The 12,455-nt window shown below is 43.4% G+C and overlaps 1 long non-coding RNA gene, 3 other non-coding genes and 2 pseudogenes across 13 annotated transcripts; all 6 read right to left on the bottom strand.

The window, feature by feature from the left end:
- Positions 1-167: 167 nt before the first annotated feature.
- On the bottom strand, positions 168-7,018 carry LOC120036284. Of its 10 annotated transcripts, XR_005474454.1 has the most exons (14): positions 6,436-7,014; positions 6,017-6,044; positions 5,548-5,588; positions 5,107-5,198; positions 4,836-4,883; positions 4,483-4,532; positions 4,157-4,207; positions 3,751-3,798; positions 3,001-3,059; positions 2,714-2,747; positions 2,170-2,222; positions 1,383-1,421; positions 951-995; positions 168-306 (listed from the first exon to the last, which is right to left on the bottom strand). It is a non-coding gene; the product is annotated as an uncharacterized LOC120036284 (long non-coding RNA). The 10 variants fall into 10 exon arrangements; XR_005474451.1 differs by having other exon boundaries at positions 5,107-5,588; positions 6,436-7,016; XR_005474452.1 differs by having other exon boundaries at positions 6,017-7,014.
- LOC120036297 lies at positions 375-448 on the bottom strand (annotated as a pseudogene).
- LOC120036298 lies at positions 2,050-2,119 on the bottom strand. The gene has a single exon (XR_005474464.1). It is a non-coding gene; the product is annotated as a small nucleolar RNA SNORD31 (small nucleolar RNA).
- On the bottom strand, positions 2,891-2,965 carry LOC120036299 (annotated as a pseudogene).
- Positions 3,480-3,606, bottom strand: LOC120036294. The gene has a single exon (XR_005474461.1). It is a non-coding gene; the product is annotated as a small nucleolar RNA SNORD22 (small nucleolar RNA).
- Positions 4,607-4,670, bottom strand: LOC120036296. Its single transcript, XR_005474463.1, has one exon. It is a non-coding gene; the product is annotated as a small nucleolar RNA SNORD29 (small nucleolar RNA).
- Positions 7,019-12,455: the final 5,437 nt, after the last annotated feature.

The raw sequence follows: 12,455 nt of genomic DNA on the forward strand, positions 1-12,455 counted from the left end.
CTTTACGTCTGCATGTTTACAACCACCTAGAATAATGATGTAAAGATTTGAGATGACAGGAAATGTCAAATTGTTCAGTATTGAATTCAGAACAAATGGTTCATTCAAAATGGCCAAATTCACCAAGTCTGATTTTCTACCACCAAGAAAGAAAAATAGGACAAGCATTAATTTGTAGATTTATTTATACATCAAAACAGTCACAGGGTTGAATTGACTTGGCCTGGTTTTCCCCAGTTCCAACGAGACGTCCCACTTCCTTGCTGACCAAACAGGAGTACAAGAGGGCTTGTCAGTGTAGGAGAGCTAGAGGGAAAATAGTGAGAATTAAACCCTGGTGATACTGTAGGGACTAATACACAAGGTATGAGATGATTTGATCAGAGAGTAACCAATCAGTCAGCGTTACATCAGACTGGGGCGGTAATGATGACTCATCACGTCAGAGTATGTAGTTTATAACAAATAGCCTGGGTCAGTGTGATGATCCAAGAGGAACATTCAACAGTACATTAACAACATCTTCCTAATATTGATCTGCCCCCCTTTTCCATTACAACACATATACACTGAGTGGACAATACATTAACCTGACCAGGTGAAAGCTAGCCCTTATTGACATCACAGTGTAGATGAACATGAAGACAAAGATTAAGTTCCCTTGAAAGAGGTATGGTAGGTGCCAGGTGCACCGGTTTAGCTCAAATGAAACACTGCAACAGTTTCTCATGTGTATCAACACTGGTCCACCACCCAAAGGACATCCAGCTAACTTGACTCCAATGCCGACCCACAGTTGTGTCACGGGCCAACAGCCCTGTGGAACGCTTTCAGACACCTTGTAGACAACTGAGGCTGTTCTGAGGGCAAACTCAATATTAGGAAGGTTTAATATCCTCTATACTCAGTGTACTATAATACTGGAACCGTAAGTCATTCCCACTACACACCTTCCCGCTCCACCAGCACAGCAACACTTCAGCAGCCAACGAGCTCTAAAAAGACAGAACAGTTTTAAAACCAAATAAAACCAATCTTATTTTACTAGACTACATTCAGAGCATTCTGAAACCAGATCAGGAGTGTCTAGTTCAGTCATTGCAGCCATCCAGCCAGCGGTCCAGGGTCTGGGATCAAGCCCCCACCCAGACACCCTCCCTCCAGGCAGGCAGCCCACCTTACCCCTGCCCCAGATCAACAGGAGCAGGCTTGTCAGTGTCTGCCCAACCCACAGGAGGGCGATGGGAGGCCAGACCTTTATCCAGCCCAGAGCACAGGACAGGATTGCCACCAGACTGGCCAGTCAAGTGCGTTCATAATTTACAACATTCCAGAATGCTTCATGTGGAAGAGGAATTAAGATGCTGTCAAAAGTCACACACCTTTCCAAACACTAGGACCTCAACCAGGGGGGCAGAAACCTAGAGGGAGAAAGTAGAAAAGCATGAAGTGACAATGTAAGACCTTGTAGTCAGACATGAGATCAGTCTATAGCAGTGTATTCTAATCCTGGGGACCCAAAACTGTCAACAAGTGTTTCCCCCCCCAGAACTAGGCTTGGGTGGTATACCAGAGTATTTGGAAAACAGGGTTTCACCAATAACATTTACATTATTTCTATGAAGTTTATATTAATAGCTACTTATGTATTTTACAGTAGGTCCAGTCACATGGTGTTTGTTTACAAGAATGAGACCAGAGCATTGTGAGACCCTCACTGTTGACCAGGTGATCTAATTACAGGACAGAATTCACAACTCAACCTGTGAAGTGTTAATATGCTGGGACAGCACTGCCAGTGAAAACCTGAATACCACCCTACACCTGATTACACTCAAACCCTTGATTGAATTAGGTGAATAATGCTGCGTTTACACAGGCAGACCAATTCAGATTTCCACTAATTGGTGTTTAACAATCACACCAGATCTTTACTGATTTGATTACTCAAGACTAATTAGTGAAAGATCAGAATTGAGCGGTGTCTAAACGAAGCCTTACATCTAGGTCCCCAGATCCAGGATTGTGAAACACTGCTCTAGAGTATAGATCAGTTCAGTAACCAATCAGTCAGCTTAACATCAGACTGGGGCGGTAACAGGAAATCATCACTTCTACATTATAAAGGACAGAAATTAATGGCAACTGATCAAAGTTGATCCTACACACCTTGAGGTAGTGCAGTAACAGTTCTCCAGTGGCCAGGCTGGAACAGTTAGGACCTGGAAGGAACAGATACCAAATTAAACATTATGCACAAGTACATTAGGTACTGCAGACTATATGCAGAGCATTCTGAGACGAGATCAGACCAAGGGGGTTCAGTCATTGCAGCCATCCAGCCAGTAGTCCAAGGTCTGGCTACAAGCTCCCCACCCAGACACCCTCCCTCCAGGCAGGCAGCCCACCTTACCCCTGCCCCCGCACTGAGAGCAGGCTTGTCAGTGTCTGCCCAACCCACAGGAGACCGATGGGAAACCTGCGTTGATGCCAGCCACAGAGCACCGGACAGAAGCCAACCAACTGGGGATGTCATTTCATCACATACATCCAGAATGTTCCATGTGGTGGGTGTGTGCTGTAAAGAGTCCATGGTATTTGTAGTTCCCTCAGTGATGTTAATGAATAGGTAGAAGGTAGGTGGAGTTGGTACCAAGTGCAAGAGGTGAAAGGTCAGTGAATGAAGATGCTGTAAAAACACAATCACACACACCTTCCTGAAGACTGCAGACCCACAAGGACATCAACTGGGGGAGGAGAGTTGAGGGAGAATTAAGTGATATTGTAAGAACTAGTGGTCAGACATTAGATCAGTCTACAGCACAGCATTATCTAATCCTGGGGACCCACCACTCCTCTGGGTCCTCAGGACCAGACCTCACTGCTATAGTGTAGATCAGTTGACTAACCAATCAGTCAGCTTAACATCAGACTGGGGCGGTAACAGGAAATCATCACTTCTACATTATAAAGGACAGAAGTAAAGTCGATCATACACACCTTGTGGTAGTTCAGTAACAGGCATCTTCTAGTGACCAGTCTGGTACCACCATCAGGACCTGAAGGAGAGGAGTCCAAATAAACATGCTGAACAGCACTACATTAAAGACTGCTATATCGTCTGATAGATCAGAGGGGTAACCAATCAGCTGGGGAGGTAACACAACTGATCCTAGACCAGCACTACCACCCTGAGAGACTAAATATGGGAAAGTGCTGACAAGGGCCCTGTACTACATCAGGACACTAGTTATTTGGAAGTCAGTATTCTAACTTCAATCCTTAAACTGTATTGATGGTACTGCATGGAAATATAAATTAACTGACTACATCCTGAGTGGCCCATCCACCCCAGTCACTTGTGCTGCTACTAGCATTTCATGAATGAATCTCCATCTACTTCTTGATATTAAATCAAATGACAGCCATCTTGGATCGACAATGCAAAGCCAAATTATATTGTGTGTGTGAGTCTCTGGTCCCATCAGACAGTTGGTAACCCCAACCAGCTGTCCCCTTGTTGCCCTGGCAACGCCAGTGGGTCCACCTTTGCAGGTTCTGTTGTCGACACAGGGCGTAAGACGCGTGCGGGTGTCATCACTAGGAGCCAGAGTCACCACGACTACCAAACATCAACCGTTCAGAGAGTTTTAACACTAGGCTGGTTATAGCTTGTGGCTAAAGAAGAGGCTCTGTTTAAGATACAAGGACTAGATTCATTACCGAACGTACTCATTAACCAAAACTCACCAGTCTAGTTGGCATCACGGCTCCCTGTTCAGCCACAAACAGAAGAACCTACGAAGACATATGCTTCAGGTTAAAGTCTGGATGGGGACCAGATACCAGGCAGGCACATGGAGGGGTTAGACATTACATATGTAGCCTTTATGACAGGTTACGTAGCCCTCTGCTGAAGTCAGCTATTCCTTTTCTCAACAGGAGTTCAGACGAACCAGATTCCAAAGAGAATATTCATCATGTTCAGCAGAAGGACGGGATCCCTCAAACATGTTGCGTTCAGCTAAACTGTACAAGTAAAAGTTGGCAACACTGTGTAGATATCTATACAATAAACTTAATGAATGTTTGAACTACCACTTCCAGGACAAGACACTGGTGTTAAAATATACATTTAGACTGGATGGATCCTTACCTGCATAGCTTAGAGCAGCCCAGAACAGCCATCTTGTTTCAGGACAGTCAACTGTAAGACAAAATGGAGGACGTGAAACTAGGCTGCAACAAGACAGTCAAGCGAGGGTTCTTTACTCAGCAGGGTGTCAGGTCATTTATCATCAACAGGAAGTCAGACAAACGAGATTCCAAAAGGTTTATCATGTGGTTGCAGAGAACGATTGTTATTCTGGGAAAGACCTCCCTTTCTAGTGCACTACTTCTGACTAGGGCCCTTAAAGCTCTGGTCAAATGTAGTGTACTATAGAGGGCAGCATTTAGGACAGTTTCAGAACCACAACTTACCAGTATGTTGGCGTCCACGCTGCAATTCCACTGACCACAGCACTCAAACCCTGAAGAATGAAAGGTAAACATTTTATTAGTGTGATGATTGAGGAATCAATGACTAACTGCTGCATTAGCTACAGTCACTCAGTAGTTCATGTCGTTTCACATTGGTTCAAAGTGAGTTAAGTTCATCATCATTGGGACTGTAGCACGTCCCGGTAGCCATCTTGTACAGTTGGCCGGCCAAAAGGGGACCATGCCTGCATCCAAAAAGTCACACCCTATTCCCTTTATAGTGCATGGGTCCTGGTCTACGGTTGTGCACTATAAAGGGAAGTGGGGTACTAGTGTCTTAACATTTCACTAACCTGGATTTTCACAAAGCGCATCAGTCTCGTGGTCTGGAATCAGGTATTCTATAGAAGGAATCACAAAATAAATGTTAGTTTTTGCCTGGCTTCTATGAGAAGATAGAAAGTTCTTAAATAGAGCCCATCAGAACAAACAGTAGCTTCACAAAATAATCAGACATATGCTTGTCAATGGATCATCATATAAAGCCCGGAGGTAGTGACCATATAGAAATGGTGCCATTAGAACTGTCCTGAACACCAGTGAAGAAACTCAAATGGAACTCACCAGCACACATTCCTATTCCAGAATGGAACTCCAAGTGGAGAATCTGTTCAGATGCCTTGCAGTCAGGAAGTCGTGTCACAAGTAATGCAGACCTGAGCAAAGAACACATCCATGTTAGTGACTTACTAGTCTGTATATTACTACAAGAGGCTTTGGAACACAGGACAAGGAGGCCATCAGATCAAAGTTAGCATCACCAAAAATCAGATATATGCTTGTCATTGAGGATCATCATTTACAGCCAGTCACGTGTGAGTCAGTTACTACGTCCTGAAAGTCCACCCCAAAGTGCACTTCCCTATTTAGTTGAAAATCCATGACAGTTTTCCAAGTGCACACAAAGATACTTGGGGATTTAGGGCACAGGACCTTTACCCTTAAGGCTTAGGGCTGACAAGCTGAACACATCTAATGTTCCTGGTGGTAAGTCAATGCACTCACGTGTCAGTCTTCTGGACTTCCCTGGCATCTGTCCTGCATTGCTGTTGATCAGGGGGAAGATAGGGAGGTCCCTTCATGAACAGGCAACACGCAGGCATATAGAACCCAACATTGATATCGTCGCTAATGGAAACGTATTTCCAATACAGTGAACTACTTCTGACCAGATCAACGTTATTAGTAGTACACTATTGAGAATAGGGTGTCATTAACGCAGCAACGACAGTCGAGTCAGGGGCCAACTGCTACTCAGAATCTGGTAAAGAAGTTTCTTCTTCAAAGACTGATTCGGTAAGAGAGAGTTCATTTTATCATCACCGTAGCAGAGACCTAACGTTGGGTTTATAACGACTGATGGTCCGGTCACACCTAAATGGCAAGCTAGCATACTAGCTAACATGGCACGTGGTTAGCTAGTTGCTAAGTAAAACCACCACGTAAGCAGGCATTTAAGTAATATGTTGCTTACCAGAGCAGCACATTCGAGTCGTCGGCATCTTGAAAGGAGAAAATATAAAGTCAACACTAATTTCAGTTACAACCCCGGTAGCTAGCCAACCATTAAATAACGTAGGTTCTCATGTGACCTAGCTAGATGCGGACACGTGTTCTGCGAACGCAGCATTTTTTTTAAAAATTCTAATACATTTGCAAGTCTCTCATCAGAAATACTAAAGTACAATCAAGTATTCAGAACAGGTCTGTGTAAATTCTCATCATCGAAAGACGTTGCAATGCTAACAGCCAGATATCGGTCTGAACATGAAACAAACAAACCAGAACAAAACATGTTTGATACTAGAAATCCATAATTTGTCTAGGGTAAATTCTAAAGATCAGTGGAGGAGTTGAAACAAAAGGATGGCTTTAGATTGAATGCTAAGTTACCGGTAGGTGCTTTCGCCGCATTCCGCTCAGTGTTGCCAACTAATTTCCAGAGGAAGTTGATTTGTTGCTAATAGACATTGTGATGTCATTGCGTGATGCCGTCATTACATAATAACGTAAAACTGAGTAACGTCATTACGTAGACTCTAATTGAACACTTATTCTGTCATTGTTATATAGTGAAGTGTTCTGGACTGATGTAAAACTATATCTTGTCCTCATTTTGCATACAACCATTGAAATCTAAGTTTGACATATTATTTTTCTACACTGATTCCACAATTGAATGTGAATATGTCATAAATCTCTTTATTTTATTTGGAACATTTTTCATACACAAATCAAAATGTATGAAGAAAAAGGCCCTTTTCTTAATTTTTTGATCTGATTTGGAAAACTATTTAGAGTCTTTGAAACGTATACAAAACAAAATGTCAAAAAAATGTATTCGCTATATGTCTGTATTTGAATTGATATAATGTGGATGAGTTTTATTTTTTTTAATCATTTCTTTGTGGAATCCCTCTGGCTGTTATGTTTATGTTTTGCATGTTACTGTTAATAAAAATAAAAAAAAAGTGAAAAAATATATATATAAATATCACATGAAAAAAAAAACATATAAAAATAATCTCGGCGAAAAATATGATTTGATATTTGTTAGTTTAGATTTGTTTGTTTATTATCATATACTTTTATTTGTAAAATTAATATAAACACAACACATTTTATATTATCACATTTTTATTTTTAAACACAACACATTGAATTATTGAACAATTACACATTATTGAACAATTACATTTTATTTATTTTCTTTTTAACTAGTAAACCTACACATTCTGAACAATCATAGTTTTAAGCAGTGTATTGGTAGTTAGTTAACATGCTACCTAACTGATCAACAATTATAGGTACAGGCAAATAACAAGGTATATATGCTATCTTATTGAATAAGCAACTTAACTCAAATAATGATGTATGTGCTAGGCATCTCTCTCCAGCTCTCCCCAGGTTGTTGTGCTGCTTGGCTGGCTAGCTGCTCGATGGTTTCCTTCAGATATTGCCACTGTTCTCGCACCCACTGCAGTACACACTGCCACCATCAGCTGTGTGTCTCCGCCAGTTCCAGAAAGCCCACTCCTTGCATACGTACTGTAAATATGATGGATCATAGATTGGCAAGGAAATCCTCTTCACTGTCCAACTGCATTGTCACGGAGCTGGAACCAGCAGTAGAGGATGGAGTGGCCTTAAAGCTGTATGCTGCTGTGGTGCCAAACTGCTGCAGAACTTCACTTGGTAGTTTATGCTGGTAACAGGTTTCACCAGCCAGCTTCAGTCCATACCGCACCAGGAGTATGGAGTTGAGAGTGTGCAGTGACATTCTATTTCTTAACTTTGACTTGACCACACTCATTTGGCTGAACAGCCGTTCAACCTCCGCATTTGAGTGTGGCAAGGAGAGGGCAGCGAGTGCAGCTTTGCACAGTTCTTCAAATGGATTTGACCCGGAAGAGTCCGTGTAGTTATTGACTTCACTCCAAAACTCGACTGTGTTTTCAGTTGAGTCCCACCTAAACAGATGGATGTTTCTCCATTGGGAAACAATTTGATCAATTGTTTGGGGCTGGTACCCCAGTAGCTCAGCTACTTTAATAATTTCAGTGGTGCGTTTATTGTGCTTTAGCGTTTCCTTAACACTGAACAAGGCCATGTTGTTTCGCAAGGGTTCAAGGTTGTCTGGGAGCCTTGCTTGCAGCTCCTTGCTTAAAGCAACAATGTAGTTGATGCACTGTCTCCGAATTACCTTTTTGTCCTCTGGCGCAAGACTGAGTTGGTACATGGTGATGGACTGAGATGTCCATCAATGGCATCATTCAGGACATCCATTTTTGCCATAGGGTTGACTACTCTGCTGCAAATTGATGTTAAGAGGTGTACCAGATTGTCCAAAAGCTTGACAGGATCTGTTTGCTCTCCCTCAAATTACTTCACTGCAACTTGATTTCAAGAATGTCAGGTAGACATAGTTGGTCTTGTCCATGTACATAGCGTGGAGCACATCCACCATGTAGCAACGCTCACTGGCCTTGGTCAACTCAAAGTGGAGTTTCAGTTCTTCCCACTGGCTCAATATACGAGTTACCGCAGGCTCAATCGATAGCCAACGTGTGGCACACACTTTGGTGACCTGCAGGGGTTTCTGGCCACAATTAATGGTGGCATACACTGCTTTGTACGCCTCGCGCCGTTTTGGGGAAATGGAAAACCAGTTGTAGGTTTCCCTGATTAAGTACTCAACACTCCTAGGGATGGTTTCTTTGGATGCTGCACAGACCGCCAATTGTAAAGAATGGCACACATCACGGATGAGTACCAAATTGGGCAATGCACATTCTACCTTTAAAATCATGTGCACCCCGTTGTGTACCCCAGTCATCACAGACGCATTATTAGTGCCAATACTGTGAAGATTCTCTTTTTTAAGGTTTCACTTCTCAAGAAACTCAACCACCGCATTTGCTATTGATCTGGCATCGCCACCCTCCCAGACAACTAGCCTGAGAAATGTGGACACAACGGTTCTTTTTTAGCACTGAAATACCGAATCACCGCACCCAGGTATTTCGAGACACTGACATCAGTGGACTCATCCAAAAGGAGACTGAACTTCTCATCCCCCACATCTGATGTTACCCTTTTGAGAAAATAAGGAGCCAGTATTCCCCTAATCATTGCTGTGCACTTGGTGTGGTGCATTTGGAAGTTTGTTGCTGCCACAGAATCTGAAAAGGCAACTTTGCAAGCCATACCTAAATGGTCGCATGCTAGCAGCGAACAATGCTCTGCAGTGGCCATTGCCATAGTAGCTTTTGCAGTTATCCACTTTCTTAACCAACTGTGGTAATGTAGACTGCGTTGTGGGGTTGTACGGTTTTGATTTATTTATATGTTTTGCTGTAGCACAATGTTTTTTGATGTCATACATTTTTGCAAGCATATCTGATTTGCAGTACGCACAGTATGCCCAACAATCATCCCCAATTACTGGCTTCAGCCACCCTTTAAATTCAGGTACAGACTCCCACTCTTTTCTGTACTTCTGGCTGTACAATTTTGATTGAGACATGTTGATTGATGCTGTAAGTTCTGTTCAAGATCTCGTCGAACACATACTACTGCTGCTGCAGTCAGCCAACAATGATTTGCAATTTGCTGAAATTGCTGCTGGCCTGCTGCTGACGTCACTCACAATGCACTTTTGCAGCCAGGCACGTGTGTTGTGACAGAGAAAATCGGTTTTGTGTCATTCAGAAGACCGCTGTCTGTCTCTCTCTCTTCTTCTATGGTATAATGGCATTCACAACAATTAAATGTGCATTCCGCCACCTACTGTGTGGGTGGATAAGGATCCCCAAAAATAACATATGGGTAAAAATAAATAAAATATCACACAAACTACCAAAAAAGAAATGAACTAAACAAAATAAACCTGCTTTTCTGTAAAAACCTCATTCTAATCAGGTCCAACACAGCCTCAGAATCCTCCTGTGCAACCTCTCGGCTGCAGCAGATATTGGTACAAAGGCTGTGAAGTATGTGTAGTTAATCAATATCAAAGGTGGTAGCTCCGCTCACCGGTGAAGTGGAGTAGAGCATGCTGGGCAATCTCCAGCTCAGATAAGATCAGCTGGAAGAACACTCCACCATGGTTAGTTTGTGTGTAACTGTATATTAAATTCAGTCACCCCACCATGGTTAGTGTTGGTGGCAAAGATTAATTTATGGCAAAGATTATAGGACAGTTGCATTCTGCTGCACTATCCCAGTTCACCACTAGAGACACACAGGTATTCTATCCAGTGGTGTTCTGCTGCACTATCCCAGTTCACCACTAGAGACACACAGGTATTCTATCCAGTGGTGTTCTGCTGCACTATCCCAGTTCACCACTAGAGACACACAGGTATTCTATCCAGTGGTGTTCTGCTGCACTATCCCAGTTCACCACTAGAGACACACAGGTATTCTATCCAGTGGTGTTCTGCTGCACTATCCCAGTTCACCACTAGAGACACACAGGTATTCTATCCAGTGGTGTTCTGCTGCACTATCCCAGTTCACCACTAGAGACATACAGGTATTCTATCCAGTGGTGTTCTGCTGCACTATCCCAGTTCACCACTAGAGACACAGGTATTCTATCCAGTGGTGTTCTGCTGCACTATCCCAGTTCACCACTAGAGACACAGGTATTCTATCCAGTGGTGTTCTGCTGCACTATCCCAGTTCACCACTAGAGACACAGGTATTCTATCCAGTGGTGTTCTGCTGCACTATCCCAGTTCACCACTAGAGACACACAGGTATTCTATCCAGTGGTGTTCTGCTGCACTATCCCAGTTCACCACTAGAGACACACAGGTATTCTATCCAGTGGTGTTCTGCTGCACTATCCCAGTTCACCACTAGAGACACACAGGTATTCTATCCAGTGGTGTTCTGCTGCACTATCCCAGTTCACCACTAGAGACACACAGGTATTCTATCCAGTGGTGTTCTGCTGCACTATCCCAGTTCACCACTAGAGACACACAGGTATTCTATCCAGTGTGTTCTGCTGCACTATCCCAGTTCACCACTAGAGACACACAGGTATTCTATCCAGTGGTGTTCTGCTGCACTATCCCAGTTCACCACTAGAGACACACAGGTATTCTATCCAGTGGTGTTCTGCTGCACTATCCCAGTTCACCACTAGAGACACACAGGTATTCTATCCAGTGGTGTTCTGCTTGCACTATCCCAGTTCACCACTAGAGACATACAGGTATTCTATCCAGTGGTGTTCTGCTGCACTATCCCAGTTCACCACTAGAGACATACAGGTATTCTATCCAGTGGTGTTCTGCTGCACTATCCCAGTTCACCACTAGAGACATACAGGTATTCTATCCAGTGGTGTTCTGCTGCACTATCCCAGTTCACCACTAGAGACATACAGGTATTCTATCCAGTGGTGTTCTGCTGCACTATCCCAGTTCACCACTAGAGACATACAGGTATTCTATCCAGTGGTGTTCTGCTGCACTATCCCAGTTCACCACTAGAGACATACAGGTATTCTATCCAGTGGTGTTCTGCTGCACTATCCCAGTTCACCACTAGAGACATACAGGTATTCTATCCAGTGGTGTTCTGCTGCACTATCCCAGTTCACCACTAGAGACATACAGGTATTCTATCCAGTGGTGTTCTGCTGCACTATCCCAGTTCACCACTAGAGACATACAGGTATTCTATCCAGGTGTTCTGCTGCACTATCCAGCTTAGAGACATACAGGTATTCTATCCAGTGGTGTTCTGCTGCACTATCCCAGTTCACCACTAGAGACATACAGGTATTCTATCCAGTGGTGTTCTGCTGCACTATCCCAGTTCACCACTAGAGACATACAGGTATTCTATCCAAGTGGTGTTCTGCTGCACTATCCCAGTTCACCACTAGAGACATACAGGTATTCTATCCAGTGGTGTTCTGCTGCACTATCCCAGTTCACCCACTAGAGACATACAGGTATTCTATCCAGTGGTGTTCATGCTGCACTATCCCAGTTTCACCACTAGAGACATACAGGTTATTCTATCCATTGTGTTCTGCTGCACTATCCCAGTTCACCACTAGAGACATACAGGTATTCTATCCAGTGGTGTTCTGCTGCACTATCCCAGTTCACCACTAGAGACATACAGGTATTCTATCCAGTGGTGTTCTGCTGCACTATCCCAGTTCACCACTAGAGACATACAGGTATTCTATCCATGGTGTTCTGCTGACAACTATCCAAGTTCACCACTAGAGACATACAGGTATTCTATCCAGTGGTGTTCTGCTGCACTATCCCAGTTCACCACTAGAGACATACAGGTATTCTATCCAGTGGTGTTCTGCTGCACTATCCCAGTTCACCACTAGAGACATACAGGTATTCTATCCAGTGTGTTTCTGCTGCACT

Source organism: Salvelinus namaycush, unplaced genomic scaffold (genome assembly GCF_016432855.1).
Source record: "Salvelinus namaycush isolate Seneca unplaced genomic scaffold, SaNama_1.0 Scaffold1288, whole genome shotgun sequence".
Taxonomy (NCBI): domain Eukaryota; kingdom Metazoa; phylum Chordata; class Actinopteri; order Salmoniformes; family Salmonidae; genus Salvelinus; species Salvelinus namaycush.